The sequence below is a fragment of the Carcharodon carcharias genome, chromosome 1 (assembly GCF_017639515.1).
Source record: "Carcharodon carcharias isolate sCarCar2 chromosome 1, sCarCar2.pri, whole genome shotgun sequence".
Taxonomy (NCBI): domain Eukaryota; kingdom Metazoa; phylum Chordata; class Chondrichthyes; order Lamniformes; family Lamnidae; genus Carcharodon; species Carcharodon carcharias.
The window spans coordinates 31,943,024-31,962,774 of record NC_054467.1 but is presented as its reverse complement, the minus strand read 5'-3'; positions in this window follow the sequence as shown (position 1 = coordinate 31,962,774).

Below are 19,751 nucleotides of genomic sequence, written 5' to 3'. Positions count from 1 at the left end.
TCACCAGTGACATACCCGGGGAGTGCCAAAGGTGCCTTATGCTTAAGTTTGCGGGTGCTACATCTAGGTGTCACCCCATCGCTCAGAGTGACTTGTGAGACAGCCTGCTGACTCTGCTGTCCTATTGGCCGAGATGACCTTGGTGGGGGTCCTCTGGCCTGTGGAGCCTGTGATGGCCCCACCTGGGAGGGAGTGGCCAGTTCCTGAACTGGCACCTCCCCAGTTGTCGCAGCCTCAACGGAAGCAACGTTGACTGGCAGATGGGCGGAGGAGCTGTGGCCTTCATCCAGAGCGCCCTGAGAGGGGCTCGCAGTGACGATAGGCAGCTGCTGCGCCAACGTGAGGTCCAAATCTACCTCCCTGCTCACCGCAGATGCATGGGCACCGAGTGCCAGCACTTGGTGTCCATAACATCTCCCACAATGGAAAATACCACCAGTGCCCAGAACCACTGTGAGGGCTTGCAGGTCAGAGCGTAATCCAATCATATTTTGATCCATTTGGTGGAAGCCCCTCTCTATGAGAGTCGCCAATCTCTCATTGAAGGAATCCTGATGCTCTGCCCTGTGGGCGGATTCTTTGTGTGCACTCTGCCTAGACTCCTCCGTCACAGAGAACAACTGAACCATTCCCTCATGCAACCCTGCCAGATGCAAACACACTTCCTGCCACCTTTCCTGCAGCTGCTGCAATGGGGACAACTCCAGAGGCACATCATCAGTGCCAGACTCAGCATGTGCCTCGTCCCCTGCAACCCTCTGGCTGCTGTCGCCATCGGCACTCTCTGCCCCTACCATCCCCTCCAGCGATCGTGATGTATCCTCTCCACTGTGACCCGGGACACTAGTCTATGGTAAAGTCCCCACCGAGGTGTGTGTGTCTGCGCTGGTGCCTGGCTGGCTGAAATGATGTGCTGCAAGTTGCACATGTTGCCCCTCAGATGTGGAGGACGGGCTACGTTGAGGACGTGCAGGGTCGCTCTGGTGGTGATGCTGAAATTAACAACAAGGACAGTGCATCAGTTAGCATGCATTCACTTCAACCTTTCATCCCTTTCCCCCCCAGCCTCATAAGTTGCTCACTCTTAAATACCCTTAAAAGAGGAACATTGGTGAGGTCCAAATGAGTCAAGACGGGACCCAAGCATTAAATGCACATGCAAACAGGCTGGTTAGATGGCCTCATGAATGACACATGGCCTGTAAAGAACCAGAGGAGTGGGGAGAGTGCAGAGGTATCTGATGTGGATGTATTGTTGCCTGGATAGTTGCGCGGCTGAGGAATCATTTCAAACAGTTGTGTCATTTTCCGCCGAACTCAGGAGATTGAGAGGTCATATTATTGCTCTTCATTCTGTAAGGAGGGGTATAGACCAGGTGGCCAGAAGGCAACATTTCACCTTGGCGCAGGGATGAGTAACATGGTGGCATTCATCGAAGTTGAGTGCCATGACGTTCACAGCTGAGATACTGAGGACCTTCTGGACAGAGTGATGTGGGGCACACTGGCTGAAAGGGTGCTGGAGGTCCCAAACCCCCGAAAATGGAACAAGAGTTTGGGTGTGCAGCGGCGATCCAATGGCATGTTAGACCATGGTGATAGTGGTCACAAATGGGATAAGGTGACTTTGGAAGATGGTGGAGAGGCCGTTCCTCAAGGGGACGAGGGTCCCTCCTGTATGACCCAGACGTCAGAATGCTTCAGTCAATGAATGAGTATTGTTGCAGCATCAACAATTGCAGCAACCATCAATGATTTGGATGGTGGGCACACAGAGTGGATGGGACTCTGGACCTCAAGCAACTGCCCGCTGGACCTCAGCCTCACCACCCTCGGCTGCCCTGGCCTCCTGCCTCCTGCCCAGCTCCATGGCCTGCTCCTCAAAGGGTGTGAGGCACTGGAGGAGGGCGTGCCCACCACCAGTCCTTAGGCGCTCTCGGGCATTGTGATAACTTTTTGCCTGCAAAACACGTGAAAGGATTTATTGGGGCAGGTTGCTCATGTACTCTGCACACACACGCTGCACCCCAACCACAGTGGGCCATCTGAGACCTCCAGCGGCTCCTGTCCATGCTACTAGTGATGAGTCCCCAGAGATAGTCCCAATCTCTGGTCCCAAACCCTCCCCCAATGGTCCCTTTGGACACATTCGGCGTCCATCACTTTGAATAGCACACGGGTCCTAGTGCCCATGGCAAGGAGGCACAACTAGGTGCGGTGCCGATGCCAGCAGATGGGACTTGCCCAAAAGACCTTGAGGCACCCCTTGGACCATGTCATTACCATCAATATGACATGTGTTGGAGTTCTGAGTATGTGTCTACCAGCCTCCCCTGCAGCTTGCCCCCAAACTACTCAAGTGCCACAGAAACCAACATATGCTGCGCAGAAAGCCCTTCTTCTCCTCAACCATTGCCCACCCAGCGTGCGACAGATGCCCTATGCAGTAACAGCAGCCATACATGGTGGGGTGGGGGGGGTGTGGGGGTGTGGAGAGCAAAGGCTAAGGCTGCCTTATGCCTCAAATAGCCCAGACAGACACAGTACTCACCCGTCCGGAGCGCAGCAAATCGTTAAAACGTTTTCGGCACTGTGTGCCAGTGCGTCTGACGTCATCATGGGCACTTACAGCCTCGCCCACCTCCTCCCACGCCTGGCTGGTAACATAGGGGACCCTCGTCCTCCCACCCTCAGGATACAGGACATCACGTCGCTGGCCCACCTCTTCCAGGAGGGCAGCAAGGCATGCGTCCGAGAATCTGGGTGCACAGTGGCCCCCCCCCACTGGCCTCTCCTGCAGCCTGCCCCCCTCCTCTTCCACTTCCTCCTCCTCTGTCCTCCTTGGAGCATTTCTATCTCTCTGAGTGGCCATGGTGCACAGCTTCAAGCAGGCTGCCTGGCCACTCTTTAAACAGGCTGCCAGCTCCCCATTGGAACCAGTGGTCTGAGGCCGCTTGCCCCCGCGACTATTTTCCTGTTCTCCACGGGATTCGCAAAGCCGCAGTGCGAGCCTTAATTGGCCCACCCGCGGAAAATGGCAGCGCAGCCCATTTCGCCAGCAGCCATCGGCCGCCTGACCGACGAACGTAAAATTCTGCCCATGGATCTAGGAAAAAGAAATCATGTTTGACAAATCTGTTGGAATTTTTTTGAGGATATAACCTGTAGTTATAGATAAAGGGGAACTACTGGTTGTGATGTATTTGGATTTTCAGAAGACTTTTGACAAGCTCCCTGTTATGACACAGCAGTTGGTAAAGGCTGAGTTGTTTAAAATTCCAGATGGAAACTTTAAACAGCTGTCATAACCTATATTTTCAATTGGTATGTTAGAGACGCAGCTCTGAATTCAGAAAAGAAACCACCAAGTCTCCAGAGGTATTTTATATAAATTACATTAAACATTTATTAATTTTACAAAATATGAAACACATACGCATCTACAAATTGCTACCATAACAACTATTAAACAAATTCCCAAATTAATCACTCCTAAAATCTTCACCAAAGCAACTTTTTATCTTACAAATTCAAAATGAGGTTCCTTTCAATTTGTTCCTTCACAGACTCCGTAGTAGGGCTTACAGACTGCTTAGATATTACATGCCTCTAACTTCCACACACAAAACTCTTCTGTATATACCTAGGCTTCTCTTTGAATGCAAATTCTTATTGTATCACCAGGCCCTTTGAACTCCATCTCTTCTAACAATAAAACCTCTTTCATTGTACCAGTTTTATTAGTAATATAAACATATTGCTTGGTGTCTTTTAGCTAGGTGCAAGTTTTCATCCCCAGTTTTTGAATGGTTTATTCAACAAAATGCAATTGTCCCCTCTTTACCTTATTGTTTAACATCTCAAAGCTACTATACATCAAAGCACCCAGACTATCTGGCTTTAATCCAATTAGGACACACACAGACACAGACCCCACTACAAGTCCAATTTAAAATAATTTCCCAAAAACATTAAATACAATAATATCTCTTCATGACAGTCCCACAGAGGTTGGTTAACAAAGTTAGTGCACATGGGATTGGGGGTAATATGCTAATACAGATTGCAAATTGGTTAATAGACAGAAAACAGAAAGTAGGAATAAATGGGTCATTCTCAGGATGGCACACTGTTACTAGTGGGGTACTGCAAGGATCAGTGCTGGGGCATAGCTGTTTATAATCTAGATAAATGACTTGGATGTGGGGATCAAAAGTAATATTTCCAAATTTGCCAATGACACACAACTAGGTGGGAAAGAAAGTTGTGAGAAGGATGCAAAGAAGCTTCAAGGCTAAGTGAATGGCAGCTGGAATATAATGTGAATAAGTGTGAACTTTTCCACTGGTAGAAAAAACAGAAAGGCAGGGCATTTCATAAATGGTGAGATGTTGAGTTGAGATGTTGAGTTGAGATGGTGGTATAGTGGTAATCCAGAGGCCCAGATTAATGCTTTAGGGACATGGATTAAAATCCCACCACAGCAGCTGGTAGATTGAAATTCAATTAATTAAGTCTGGAATTAAAAGCTAGTCTCAGTAATGGCGACCATGGAACGATCATTGATTGTCAAAAAACCCTTCTGGTTCACTAATGAATGTCCTTTAGAGAAGGAAATCTGCCATCCTTACCTGGGGTCTGACCTACTGTTGACTCTAGATCCACAGCAATATGATTGACTCTTAACTGCCCTCTGACATGGCCTAGCAAGCCACTCAGTTCAATGGCCATTAGGGATGGGCAACAAATGCTGGCCTTGTCAGCAATGCCCTCATCCCATCAAAAAGAGTTTTAAAAAAAGGACCTGGGTGTCCTTGTTCATGAGTCACCAAAAGCTAGCATGCAGGTGCAACAAAGAATTGGGAAGGCAAGTGGTATGTTGGCCTTCATTGTATTGGGATTTGAGTACAAGAATAAAGATGTCTGGCTGCAATTGTATAGTGGCTTGGAAAGACCGCATCTGGAGTATTGTGTACAGTTTTGGTCTCCTTATCTAAGGAAGGATATGTATGCAATGGAGATTCACCAGCCTAATCCCTGGGAAGGTAGGATTGTTTTATGAGGTGAGATTGAGGAAAATGGGCTTGTATTTCTCTAGAGCTTCGAAGAATGAGAGGTGATATTGAAACTTACAAAATTCTTACAAGACGTGACAGGATAGATGTAGATAGGATGTTTCCCCTGGCTAGTTAGTCTAGAACCAGAGAGCACAGTCTCAGAATAAGGAGCAGGCCATTTAAGACTGAGATGAGGAGGAATTTCTTCACTTTGGGGTGGTGAATTTTTGGAATTCTCTACCCAGAGGGCCGGGGAAGCTCAATCATTGAGCATGTTGAAGACAAAAATCAATAGATTTCTGGATACTAATGACATCAAGGGATTTGGGGAGAGCACAGAAAGGCCTTGAGGTAGATGATCAGTCATGATCTAATTGAAGGGCAGAGCAGGCTCGATGGGCTGAATGGCCTTCTCCTGCTCTCATATTCCTATGTAAGAATCATGGCAACAACAGAAGAAATAGCAACAGCAGAAAGGGCGACAACAACTATGCCTTAAGAGCTGGAGGCTGTAACATTATAAGAACTCTAAGTCCGTTCCTTTTCAAGTCCACCAATACACCAAACCAGCTTCCTTGTAACAAGACAACAAGTAAATAACACTGTTATCTTGGGTGACCAACATGCTTGGATTTTCTGGGACTGTCCTGTAATTCAGCCTTTCATCCTGTGTCCTGGGTCAGACCTTCCCAGGACATGTTTTGTCCTGGATTTCTGGTGCCTGGCAGGCCTTTTTTTTGACAAGTGTCCCTTTTTTCTGACTAGAGTTGATCACCCTGACTTCACCTGCAGAAAGTCCATCTCTTGGAGAGTATCCTGCAATGACTCTGGCTTACAACTTCGGCGATTGAATTCACCTAACTACACTTCAGGAGTGAATAACCTTTTCTTCACCAGGCCTGCACTGCGTGTTTTCCAAGATGAGCCAATCACGTGAATTACCAACTATTCTTTTGTTTATAACTTGTAAAAGTGCACAATTCTCTTTAATTGTATTTTCCTCAAGTGGGTTTGTGTGTGCGATGTAGTGTTAGATTTTCATGATGAATACATGAATAAATAACCCTCTTTTATTTAAATCCTGTGGGTTATTCAAATTGTCCACACACTGAGGGTTAAAGAAACACATGCATCTTTTCTTAAAAAAGCACAATTATTAAAGGCAGTATGGGAAGAGAACAGGGGTTACAGTTCTCCCCCATCCCAGGGTCACCCGGCAGCGACCTAGGTACCGGAAACAAAAATGTCAAACTCAACCCTGTTGGTCCTGCAAAGTCCTCCTTACTAACATCGGGGGCAAATTTGGAGAGCTGTCTCACAGACTAGTCAAGCAACAGCCTGACATAGTCACCCTCACGGAATCATATCTTACAGATAATGTCCCAGACACCACCATCACCATCCCTGGGTTTGTCCTGTCCCACCAGCAGAACAGACCCAGCAGAGGTGGCAGCACAGTGTTTTACAGTCGGGAGGGAGTTGTCCTGGGAGTCCTCAACATTGACTCCAGAACCCATGAAGTCTCATGGCATCAGGTCAAATATGGGTAAGGAAACCTCCTGCTGATTACCAGGTACTGCCCTTCCTCAGTTGATGAATCACTACTCCTCCATGTTGAACACCATTTGGAGGAGATGCTGAGGGTGGCAAGGTAGCAGAATGTTCTCTGGGTGGGGGACTTCAATGTCCATCATGAAGAGTGGCTTAGTGGCACCACTACTGACTGAGCTAGCAGATCCTAAATGACATAGCTGCTAGACTGGGTCTGTGGAAGGTGGTGAGGGAACCAACAAGAGGGAAAAACATACTTGACCTCATCCTCACCAACCTGCCTGCACAGATTATCTGTCCAGGACAGTGTTGGTAGGAGTGACCATCGCATAGCCATTGTGGAGATGAAGTCCCGTCTTCACATTGATGATACCCTCCATCATGTTCTTTGGCACTACCACTATGCTAAATAAAATAGATTTCAAACTCAAGACTGGGCATCCATGAGGCGATGTGGGCCATCAGCAACAGCGGAATTGTAATCAAACATAATCTGTAACCTCATGGCCTGGCACACCCCCCACTCTACCATTACCATCAAGCCAGGGGATCAACCCTGGTTCAATGAAGAGTGCAGGAGGGCATGCCAGGAGCAGCACCAGGCAGACCTAAAAATGAAGTGTCAACCTGGTGAAGCTATAACACAAGACTACTTGAGTGTCAAACAACATGAGCAGCAAACGATAGACAGGGCTAAGCGATCCCACAACCAATGGATCAGATCTAAGCTCTGCAGTCCTGCCATATCCAGTTATGAATAGTGATGGTCAATTAAACAACTCACTGGAGGAGGAGGCTCCACAAATATCCTCCTCTTCAGTCATGGGGGAGCCCAGCATATCAGTGCAAAAGATAAGGCTGAGGCATTTTCTACAATCTTTAGCCAGAAGTGCTGAGTGGATGATCCATCTCGGCCTCCTCTGCAGGTCCTGAACATCACAGATGCCAGCATCCAGCCAATTCGATTCACTCCACATGATAGCAAGAAATGGCTGAAAGCACTGAAAGCAAAGGCTATGAGCCCTGACAATATTCCAGCAATAGTACTGAAGACTTGGGCTCCAGAACTTACCCCGTCCCTAGCCAAGCACTTCCAGTACAGCTACAAGTCTGGCATCTACCCCGTATGTGGAAAATTACAGAGATATGTCCTGTACACAAAAAGCAGGGCAAATCCAATCTGCCCAATTACCACCCCATCTGTCTACTCTCCATCATCAGTAAAATAATGGAAGAGGTCATCAACAGTGCTAGCAAGAGGCGCTTACTTAGCAATAACCGACTCACTGATGCCCAGCTTGGGTTCCGCCAGGGTCACTCAGCTCCTGACCTTATTACAGCCTTGGTTCAAACATGTATAAAATGGCTTAACTCCCAACGTGAGGTAAGAGTGACTGCCCTTGACATCAAAGATGCATTTGACCGAGTGTGGCATCAAGGACCTCTAGCAAAACTGGAGTCAATGGGAATTGGGGGAAAACTCTCCACTGGTTGGAGTCATACCTAGCACAAAGGAATTTGGTTGTGGTTGTTGGAGGTCAGTCATCTCAGCTCCAGTACATCACTGCAGGAGTTCCTCTGGGTAGTGTCCTCGGCCCAACTATCTTCAGCTGCTTCCTCAATGATCTTCCTTCCATCATAAGGTCAGAAGTGTGTGCTGATGATTGCACAATGTTCAGCACCATTCGTGACTCCTCAGATACTGAAGCAGTCCATGCCCAAATGAAGCAAGACCTGGACAATATCCATGCTTGGGCTGACAAGTGGCAAGTAACATTTGTGCCACATAAGTGCCAGGCAAATACCATCTCCAGCAAGATAAAATCCAACCATTGCCCATTGATGTTCAATGGCATTACCATCACTGAATTCCCACTATCAACATCCTGGGGATTACCATTTACCAGAAACTGAACTGAACTAGCCATATAAATACTGTGGCTATAAGAGCAAGTCAGAGGCTAAGAATCCTGCGATGAGTAACTCACCTCCTGACTCCCCAAAGCCTGTCCACCATCCACAAGGCACAAGTCAGGAATGTAATGGAATACTCCCCATCTATAAGATGCACTGCAGGAATTCACCAAGGCTCCTTAGACAGCACTTTCCAAACCCATGGCCACTACCACCTAGAAGGACAAGGGCAGCAGATAGATGGGAACACCACCACCTGGAAGTTCCCCTTCAAGTTAGTCACCATCCTGACTTTGAAATATATCGCTGTTCCTTCACTGTCAATGAGTCAAAATCCTGGAACTCCCTTCCTAACAGCACTGTGGGTGTATCTACACTACATGGTTCAAAAAGGCAGCTCACCTCCACCTCCTCAAGGGCAACTTGGGATGGGCAATAAAAATGCTGGCCTAGCCACATCCTATGAATGAATTGAAAAACAAAGTCTGTAACAATATGGATAAGTTATAATGTTTTCTGGATATTTGAACTTTCAATGCTGGTTATAAATTTCAATTCAAATGTGACATAGTGGCATGTTTGCCAATTTGCATAGCTGCTGTATATTGTTGGAAGAACATGATTGGTTGTTTTTGTGACTGAACCAATGAGAAATGAGACCATAGAAATTATTCTGTGATCTTATTGTCTCCTGGTTATGTGGTTGTGGGATCTGATTAGTTTCTGTTACTAAGATTTAATCAACTGAATCGGCAACATTCCATCTTATGAGATGATCATTTACGCCTTGGTAGTCAGCTCTGTGTTAAGCATCACCTGATGTGGCTCAGGAGCCCCACTCTGGCATGGCAGCCTTTGCTGTATTTGCTGCAGTGGAAGACAGAGTGCTGAGAAGGTGCAGGATTCGCTGGCCTCTGTCTTCTGTGGGCCCTCTTGTCGGCCAGATGAGCTTCCCATTTCTCCTTGACTCTTGACCAGAGGTAATGGTCTTCAGGGACTGTCTCCCTGTTTTCTGTGTCAGTGTCCGCCATCTTTATATCTCATTTGCAGGTGTCCTTGTAGCAGAGGTATGGCTGTCCATCAGGGCTTGACCCAGTGGCTAGTTCACCGCACAGCAATTTTTTAGGTATACCATTGTCATCCACCTGATGAACAGGGACAATGCAGCACAAACACTGTTGACTTAGCAATGAATGTATACTGATGGAATTAGCAGGCTCTAGGACCTCTGAATTGGTGACCTTATCCTGCCCAGAGATGCCAAGGATATGTCTGAGGCAGTGAAGGTGGAAATGGTTCACCTTTTCTCCTGCCTAGCATATGTTGTCCAGGCCTCACTACTAAATAGGAGAGCACTAAATGTGCAGCTTGGTAGACTTGCAGTTTGGTGTTCTTTGTCAGGTTGCTATTGTTCCATACCTTCTTTCTCAGCTTGGACATAACAGCTGCAGCTTTTGCTATTTGGATGTTGATTTCAACAGCAAGTAACAGATTGTTGGTAATTGTGGAGCCCAGATTTATTAGGCTATGAATAATTTCCAATGCCACGTTATCAATGCTGATTAATGGTGATATCATTATCCTGGACCATGATATTTGTCTTTCTGATGCTGATGGGCAAAACAAACACTTTGCAGACATGAGAGAGCCAGTTCATTTGCCACCACAGATATTTCTCAGTATGGAATGTTAATGTGGCATCATCAGTGTAGAGCAACACCCTTTTGAGGATTTGGTGGACTTTTGTCTTGAATCTCAGATGAGCAAGGCTGAAGAACTTTCCATCAGTTCTGATAAAAAAGTAGACACCCTCTGTAGATGAAGTGGAGGCATATGACAGCCGCGAAGATAAGAATATGCCAAAGAGTGCTGGTGCCAAAATAGAACCTTGTTTGACCCCACAGCGGATCTCGAAGGGTTCCAATGTGTCATAGTTGACCTTTCCCATCATGTTGTCATGGAAAGAGGAGATCATACTGAGCAATTTTGGAGCTCAGCCAATTTTCTTCAAGAGCTTAAATAGACCACCTCTGCGCACATGGTCGAATGCTATGGTGAGATCGATGAAGGCAATATATTGTGGCCTCCTTTGTCATGACAATTTACAGCTGCCGGACTGAGAAGATCACATCAATTGCGGATCTTCTAGTTCTGAAACCATAATGGGATTCAGGATAGATGCGTTCAGCCAAGATCTGCAGTCTGACAAGAGTTACACAAGTAAATACTTCTCCCTACTGAGCATCGTGGGAATTGCCTCAATTGTTGTTGCAATCACTGGGTTTGCCCTTGTTCTTGTGGAGAGTCACAATCTTTGCATCATGGATATCCTGAGGTACTGTCACCTCCTTCCAGCAGAGACAGAGAAGTTCCTGCAGCTGCAGCAGAAGTGCCAGTTTCCTGTGCTTGATGAGTTCAGGCAGTATATCACACAGTGATGCTCTCAATTTTATGGTCAATTTAAAATGCAGCAGCCTCTGGGATCTAAGTGTTGTGTTATAGCTTCCAAGCATCATTCAGATACAGAGTGGCTGCATTTTCAGTACATGACTAGTTGAATTAATGGTGGTTCAGCAACCTGATTGTCTGGAGGAACTTTCCAACACTACAGCACTAACACAACAGCTTTTGTTCATATAGCATCCTCTACATAATAAAATGTACCAGGCAAGTTCATATCACATAATCTGACATAATATCAAACATAATCTGACACTAAACTACATATGGAGATAATAGGTCAGATAGTCAAAACCCAGAGTGAATTCCAGAGCTTCTGACCCAGGCAGCTAAAGATATGCCTGCTATTGGTGGAGTGAAGAAAATTAAGAAAGGTCAGAATTTGAGGAGCTTAGACATCTCAGAAAGCTGCAGGGCTGAAGGAGGTTACAGAGATAGGGAAGGGCAAGGAATTTGAAAGCAAGGATGAGATTTTTAAAGTCAAGATATTGCCAGACTGGTAGCCAACATTGGTCACCTAGCACAGGGGTAAAGGATGAACAGGATGTGTTCAACTTTATGGAGGTGCAAGACAGGTGTTTGGCCAGGAAAATATTGGAATAGTCAAGGCTAGAGGTCAGAAAGAAATAGCTGAGTGCATGAGCAGCAGCTGAGCTGAGACAGGTGTAACATTAGAGAGCTGATAGAAAGTGGATTTGGTGATCGAACGGATAGAGAGTTGGAAGCTCAACTCAGGGTCAAGTAGCATGCCAACAATCTGGATCAGCTTCAGACATTGGCTAAAGGGAAATTCATAGTTGGAGGTTAGGAAACATAGTCTGTGGTAGGCACCAAAGACAATGGCTTTGGTCTTCCCGATATTCATGCCAGTCCACAAACCACATAAGAGGATCTGTGTGGGTAGAACCTCTGTCTGCTTCTACAAGGCCATTGGCTAAGACGAGCAAGGCCAGGGACACCCTATGTTAAGAGATGCCATGACCTTGGCCAAAATTAGTTCAAGGTTTATGGCCTGAAAACCCCAAAACGTTATTTAAATGTAAAATTTTGTTTTATATTCTTACCTCTGGCAAAGAGGTCCAATTGGGAACATTTTGGAAGTATTTTTGTGGTGGCTGCATCTGATCTAACCATTTCCGTCATTGTATGTGACTGCCTAGGTAGATAGGTTCCTAGTGTTGTAAGCATTTGCCACTGGCGCACAAAAGAAAGGACCTCTCCATGCCTATAAAGTTTGGTTGTATCAGTAACAAATGGTGGGCAAATCTCACTAATAATGCCAGATTACATTGCCCTGGCCTTGGACTCTCATGGACATGATTTTAAATAAAATAGAATTTATTTTAATATTGACACTGTTTTAGAATTGATGCATAAAAGATTAGAAATGTTATTTCAGTATTGCTTGATTATATAAGATTGATGAGAAATGTCTAATTAATGCATTTTTAAAAAATAGATCTTATAACGAGATTGCTGTTTTCTGTAGGGTTTTTAATCATTTAAATGTAATACAATTTTCCTGTTCAATAACATAAGTAGGATTCATAGCTTACATTTTATGGATTGACTTTTCTGGATGGGAATTTTGAGGATACTTATTGAAAAATGTGGGTAAGGACAATGGAAGAAAGCGGAAATTGAGCAAAGCTGCATTTTAAACTATAATTGGAGCATTGGTGTAAAGCAGTGTTGTTTGCATTGCTTAAGAGTGGTTATACGTGTAAAAGGCATTTATTTTCCGCTGCACATGTTTGATGCCATGGGACGGAAATTCCCTAATGTTAAACTGGAGAAAATTAATCTTACCAATGGTGAAATTCTAGTTGATGTTAAAATTGATCTTAGGGAATCCCCGTGGACTTATAGAGGAGAATTTTCTCCCCGTCGATCTGGCTGTTTGGGAGCAGGCATGGGCGGGTGCAGAGACAATCGCCGCCTGCGATTGGGTCCGTGCTGCCATTTTACGTGGGCGGGCCTTAATTGGCCGGCCCAGCGTGAAAAGCGGCTCCCGAGGACAGCGGGAGTGGGCGGGCGGTGATGGGACCGCAATGACTGCCGGGCCCATTGGCCTGTTTAAAGAACACTCCTGAGGCCTTGCAAAGGCTGTGAAACATGGCAAGTAGAAGGGCTCCCCAGAGCGCTGCTGGTGAGCAGGCCAGGCAGGAGGGTAGGTCAGCAGGGCACTGTGCCCTCGCTTTTCCGACGAGTGCCTTGCTGCCCTCCTCGAGGAGGTCCTCATTCCTAGGGACGGGAGGAGGAGCCCCCCCAGCCCCCCCCCCCCACCCACCCACCCACCACCAACTCTGAGTGCAGTTACTGCATTGAATCATTCACGGCATGTGTCCCTCGCTGGGTGGGCCAGCAAATATTGCCCATGTCTATTTCACCCTGAGAGGGTAGTACTGAGATGGGTTCTGCACCGGCAGCATATGTTAGACTGACACCCAGGGTACTGTTTTGGGGGCTACCTCAAGGATCTGCACCTGGGTTGAATGCTGGAACTGCGAAACATGTCAAAGTCAGGGTGCTGACATGCTGGGAGTGGAGCTTCCAGGTGGTGGGGCACCAATCCATCTCCTGCCCTTGGCGTTCTATGTGTTTGTGTGTCCTTGCTTTGCATGGTGAAACCGTGTGGTGGCAAATGTGATGGAGGCAGCATGTGGGCTAGGGTGGGGTCAGCCCTGGCTTCTTGTGTGAGTGTGCGGCAACTGCAAGGTCATGATTCACTGGAGCCCTGCAATGTCCCACTCTGGTTAGGGTGGCAGGGATGCGATGGCAATCCAGGTACAGGGTGGAGTAATCAATGCTCCTTTCTCCTTTTCAGGAGAAGACCGCACACAATGCCGCTGAGTGGATGCGAACTAGCGGAGGCCAGGCCCAGTTGGATAATCGCCAGATACGAGCAGCAGGCCATGGATCTGGAGAGGTGCCGTGCACCCAGGTCCACCAGTGGCGGTGAGACTGGGGTGCCACGGGGAGGTCAGATTGCCGTGCGCTGATGTCACCATGTGTGTCCCAGCAGCCATCCCACTGTTGAATTTTCAGTGATTTAAGCTTCTAACATGGGTTTCCCATTGATTATGGAAGGAGGAGCACATACTGATCCAGGGGCCTGGCAAGCACATTGACATTGTCTCCATTTGAACTAATCAAATGTCCTTGCTCTTGCTTTCAGTGTCACCGGAGCAGGGCTGAGAAGAGGAGAAGGCAGAGAGGCCACATCTAACACCTGAGGGCCCAGAACAATTAGAAGCACCAGCGTCACATCATCTCTGCCAGGCAGGCATCAGTGCTGATACTAGCACCTCAGTGGGAATTAGATCGTCGGCTTGTGTCCTGGGGCATAGCGGTGAGGGCACTTCACGTTCGCTTGAGGAGCTGGCGGGGACAGAGAGTGCCCTTGGTGCTGGCAGTCAGAGGATTGCAGGGGTCAAGGTACATGCTCAGTCGGTGGCTGTTGATGTGCCTCTGGAGTCAGCCCTGAGGTAGCAGATGCTGGAAGTCCTGCAGGGTGTGCGGGAAGATCTGGCAGAGATACATGAGGCTATGCATGGTGTGCTCTCCGTGCTGGAGGAGTCCAAGTGGAACATCACCATGCAATGACCTTCATGGCTGAGCGCCATGCTTCCTCCATGGAGAGAGTGGCGACTCATGTGGAGAGGCTCCTCCAGGAGGACAATCAAGGACTCCTGGGGTTGTGCTCGGACCTGCAAGCCCTCTCAGTAGTATTGACCTCAGTTGGTCAGTGCCAGTGTGGGAGATGAATTGAGCACCAAGTATCCCAGCTCAGTGCCCATCCATCAATGGAGAGCAGGGAGATCCGAAGCACAGGAGCTGCCTGTTGTCTTTGCGGGCTCCTCTCAGGGTGGTCCAGATGAGGGTAGCAGCTCCTCCACCCCTTTGTCAGTGACCGTGGGATCCGATGAGGCTGTGATGACTGGGGAGATGCCAGCCGTGAAACTGGCCGCTCCCTCCCAGATGGGGCCATCAAAGGCTTCGTGGGCCAGAGGACACCCGCCAAGGTCATCAAAGCCAACAGGACAGCACAGTGAGCAGGCTGTCTCCAATGCCAGTGCCAGCAAGTGGGGAGCACCTGGACGTAGCACCCGGAAATGTAAACTTAAGGCATCTTAGGCACACCATAGGCTTCTCACTGGTTTTATGTTGTCCCACTATTAGTTGATTATAAGTTGGTGTGATGCTGAACACATTTGCATTTAGTTTTTTTCTGTTTTATTTTGTTAATTCGTTAAATGCTTCATATGTGAATATGGCACAGGATAATTCCTTACTTCTGCAGTTGGATGGGAACCCATGATATTATGAGTTACTTGTTTGTCATTGAGCTTTATTGACAAGGCGTATAGTTCATGTTCCTAACCAGGCAGATGTTGCTCTCAGGTATCGAGTATGGAGTCTGCAGCCCTGGCTTGTGTTGAAGGTCCATCTGTGGTGGGCTAGCTGAAGGTTCATTGGATTAAAGCCTCCTGGGTGTCCCTGCCTCCCTGGAGGTTGCCCGGGTCAGCGTCTATCCCCTCAGCGCTCTCCCGTGCGTGCTCATCCTCAGACTCATTACTGGACTCATTGTGTGCAGCCAGAGCATCTGTGTCTTCATATTCTTCCTTCACTGCATCCCCCCTTTCCAGCGCCAGATTGTGCAGAGCGCAGCATGCAACCACTATCAGCAACAAACGATCTGGGGGGTGTTGGAATTGCACCCTGAACGGTCCAGGCTTTGGAAGCACATCTTGAGAAGACCGATGGTTCTCTCTACCACAGCCCTTGTGGAGGCATGGCCCCTATTGTACCGCTGCTCAGCATCTGTTCTTGGATGGTGGAGAGGCCTCATGAGCCACCTTTTGAGGGGATAGCCCTTGTCATCCATCCAGCTGGGCTGGACCACTGAAGAGCCTCAGCATCTGAGAGAGCCTTGGGTTATAAGTCATGGGAGCTGCCTGGGTACCTTGCAAAGACTTGCAGAATCTGCAACCGATGATCACATAGGAATACCTTCCTGTTGACAAAGGCATGCAGCTCACATGCTGGTGCCTTGATGGCCACATGTGTACAGTCGATTGCACCCTGGATGCAGGGGAACCCAGCAATCACTGCAAAGCCTCTGGCTTGTTCCGCCTGGCTGGCCTCGTTCCAGTGGTATTGGATGAGTCAATGCATGCCTGAACAGAGTGTCTGTCTCCTGCTTGACACAAGTGTGGACATCTGATTGGGAGATTCTGCTGAGATCACCCACCAACCCCTGGAAAGATCCGGAGGGATAGAAGTTGAGGGCAGCTGACCTTCAACGCCACTGGCATGGGGTGTCCATCCACACAGTTGGCGTAGATCTCAGGGCCAATCATCTGACAAATGGAGGTCATTATCTCCCTTGAGAGACAAAGCATCCTTCGGCACTGCACTCAGACAAATTGAGGTAGCTGCTTCGCTGCCTGTAAACCCTGGCAGCAGGATAGTGGCATCTTCTGACCAAAACTTACAATTCTGGGCTAACACACAAGAGTGGACATATGGGCAGGATGCGTGTGGAACAGTACCTAACATAAGCCACCAGCCAAAAAAGATGGTGGGAAATTGAAGGAAAACATAAGCTAGTTCGGGGAGGTGACTTTTTATAGCAGGGGCAGAACTAATCATATTTTCCTTCATTTCCCTGGAGTCTAATGTGTGGAAATCTATCATCATGCTTAAGTCTCTCTAAACCAAGCTTCCTAAGTATTCAGCTTCTGTTTACCTGAAATGGAGCATACACAGACTCCCCACTGGGACATATTCCATTTGCCTTGAGAGAACTTTGGCACTTGTCAACCTGAACCTAAGGCGAACAAATTCATATCGGCGTTTATGCTCAGTATGCTCCTTCTCCCACTATACTTCATCTCACCCCAAAAGAATTTCCTTCTATTCCTTTTTCCCTCATGTGTTTCTTTCTCTAGCTTCCCTTTAAATACAGCTATAATATTTACCTCAATTCCTCCTACATTCTCACTATTCTCTGGGAAAAGAACTTTCACCTGAATTTCCTATTGTATTTGTTAGTGACTATCTTAAAAGTTGGGGACCTTGTGGGTGTGTGAAGGGCTATTGCTGGAGTTTAACCTACTAAAACCACCGGATTTAGCAACATCGCACACTTGTAAGCCACAGAAATGCACAAGTCCAAGAGCAAATGAAAAAGACAAAATGCCTTTCCAGAGATTAACAAACCTGTTGTATATTTCCAGCAGTTTTGTTTCTATTTCAGATTTGCGTATTAGCAGTTTTCTTTTTCTTATTATCTCTACTGGTAAGCTACCCATTATTTGGCATTTTAGGATCATCCTCCCCAAAAAGTTTCAAAGATAACAGGAACCAGGTGGGACTAATTCTAGCTTGGCCCCAGCTTTCCCTTCTCCTCCCCAACTAGGATTGTTACTAATTTTCATTAGGCAATCAATAAATGTGGGTTTGAGCCCTTGTAAAGTAGACAATCGGTTACAGAAACTGCACATGAATGGCACAGTGAGCAGCATAATTTATGATAAAATGAGTATATTGACAGCTTTGTCCTGACCACAACACAGATACACACCATAAGCCATTGAAGCAAGGTTCCTTCCAATTGTAGGAAGTGCAAGAGCTTTAAAAGTAACTGCTTGTCTTCTCTTCCTCTGCATCCTTGTTGTCCAAGGGTTGCTAATGATGGCTGTCCTCACATCTCTTTGCTATGATATCACATTGAGGCAAGGAGAAGAGACAGGCCCCAAGAATTATCTCAGCCATTATGGGGGGTAAACCTGCATTGTCAGTGTCATTAAGCGCCAAACTCTAGCCAACTGAATTAAATGTACCCTTACTGCTTGCCTTAGTTAAGATAATGATATTAGCTTTTAAATCTTGAACATAATAGGGCTACATGTTATCATTCTAGGTTATCAGATAATCCAATTTGGCAGCTGTCATTCCCAAGCCTCATTTTCCTCATGAAGCTTTATGGCAAAAAATCTACTTTCAGCACGGTGAATGGTCAACCACCTTGACCTTTAAAACAATGATAAAAGCAAAATGCTGCGGATACGGGAAATCTGAAACAAAAACAGAAAACTCTGGAAAAACTCAGCAGGTCTAATAGCATCTGTGGAGAGAAAAACCATAAAGTTAACGTTTTGAGTCCTTATGTTAGACCTGCTGAGTTTTTCCAGCATTTTCTGTTTTAGATCAATGATGATCTAAAAATCCAAGTCCTGTGTTGCACACCAGCCTTATTCATTGCCAAATGTTTAAAACTCACGCGAGAGCTTTTTTTCCAAAGAGAGTTATCTTGAATCATCCCTATAAAGGCATTGAGCAAAAGGTTGGTGGATGGTCAAGGAAACAAAACTGTCCTGTCCTGATGACACAAAGTCACCAACTTTAAGCTTCATTTACCTCTTCACGAATTTTTTTCCTGTAAGAAGTGACAAGAATGACTAGACTAGAATGAAACAGGATTAGCCAGTTTAACATTTTGCATTTGCCATAGATGAGAAAAAAATTGTTTAACCACTCAAGTGATCCTCGTAAGTTTTCTGCAATGACACATGTCTATTCTTGTTTGTATGACAAATGTGTATGCAAACTTGTCAAGCTGGTTTTACCTGTTTTATTGCACTCAGATGCTGTCAAAGGTTCACAATAACTATTAAGTATTACTCTCAGATATGTATCTAAATGTGAGTTCACTGCTCACTGCCGCTAAAATTTGTGGAGCTCTATTTATTTTTCTAGATTCAACTGGAGTCCACGTTCACTCCTCAGCAGATGACATCCTTCACCTTCAAATATTCAGAAAATGTATGTTGTATGCTCCATTAGTTTTGCTTGAATTTAATTCTTTCTACCTTCGTTTTCAGAAGTCATGGTGCCAGCATCTTTCTGTTTGCTGTTGTCTGCACCCAATCGAATTTAGTCTTTCCCTTAGAGTAGCATATATTTACTGAAGGTCAAACATTGTGATTGATACTCCCAAATTACCCTCAGCTCATCTGAGCAGGAGACATCATTCTAGCTGCCTTTAGATCTTTTTGCCTCACACTGTTTCTACATCTCAGAAGAAATTTACATGTTATTATACTTAACCTTTGGACAACAATGTGCTCTTCATTGGCTCTGTATTTTAGTTTTATATTCTCAGCACTACAGCTATTAAGTTTCCTATGTGGTTTAATCTCCTATCTCCCACTGGTGCCTACAATTGATTTCAAGCATGCTAACATTTATTTCTGGGCCCAGTATCTGTGAGTGTGTTGCTATTAAGAAGGTGTAAATGTCTTCTCCTAACAGGAAACCATCCAGCCAAAAACTATTATAGTACAATTCCTTTTTAGTCTATTCAATCTGGTGCCTAGGTTATGATTTTGGGTTTGTCAGATATCTACTCGGGTTCATTGGTGTTAGCCACTCCACTGGTCTGGTTGCCTGCTTTGTACACTATTTATTAGCACAGTTGCGGAATCATGGAATGTGGGGGAGATCATACAAAGAAATTCCTTTATGTTATAGGCCAGACTTCTGTGTCTTATGAATATAAGCAATCATTTCAAATTTGGATGAGTTAACATAAGGCAAAGTTTGGTTCGAAACATTAACGACTTTATTTCACAGTTGTTATAAAAACACAGAACAGTGAGATTGATGACGTAGCTTGTTACAAGCAGTACAATTTCTGTTCATGTAATTCTATGAAAAACAAAGAGAGCTAGTTCAACCTGTTGGTTCGTAACTTAAAATCAC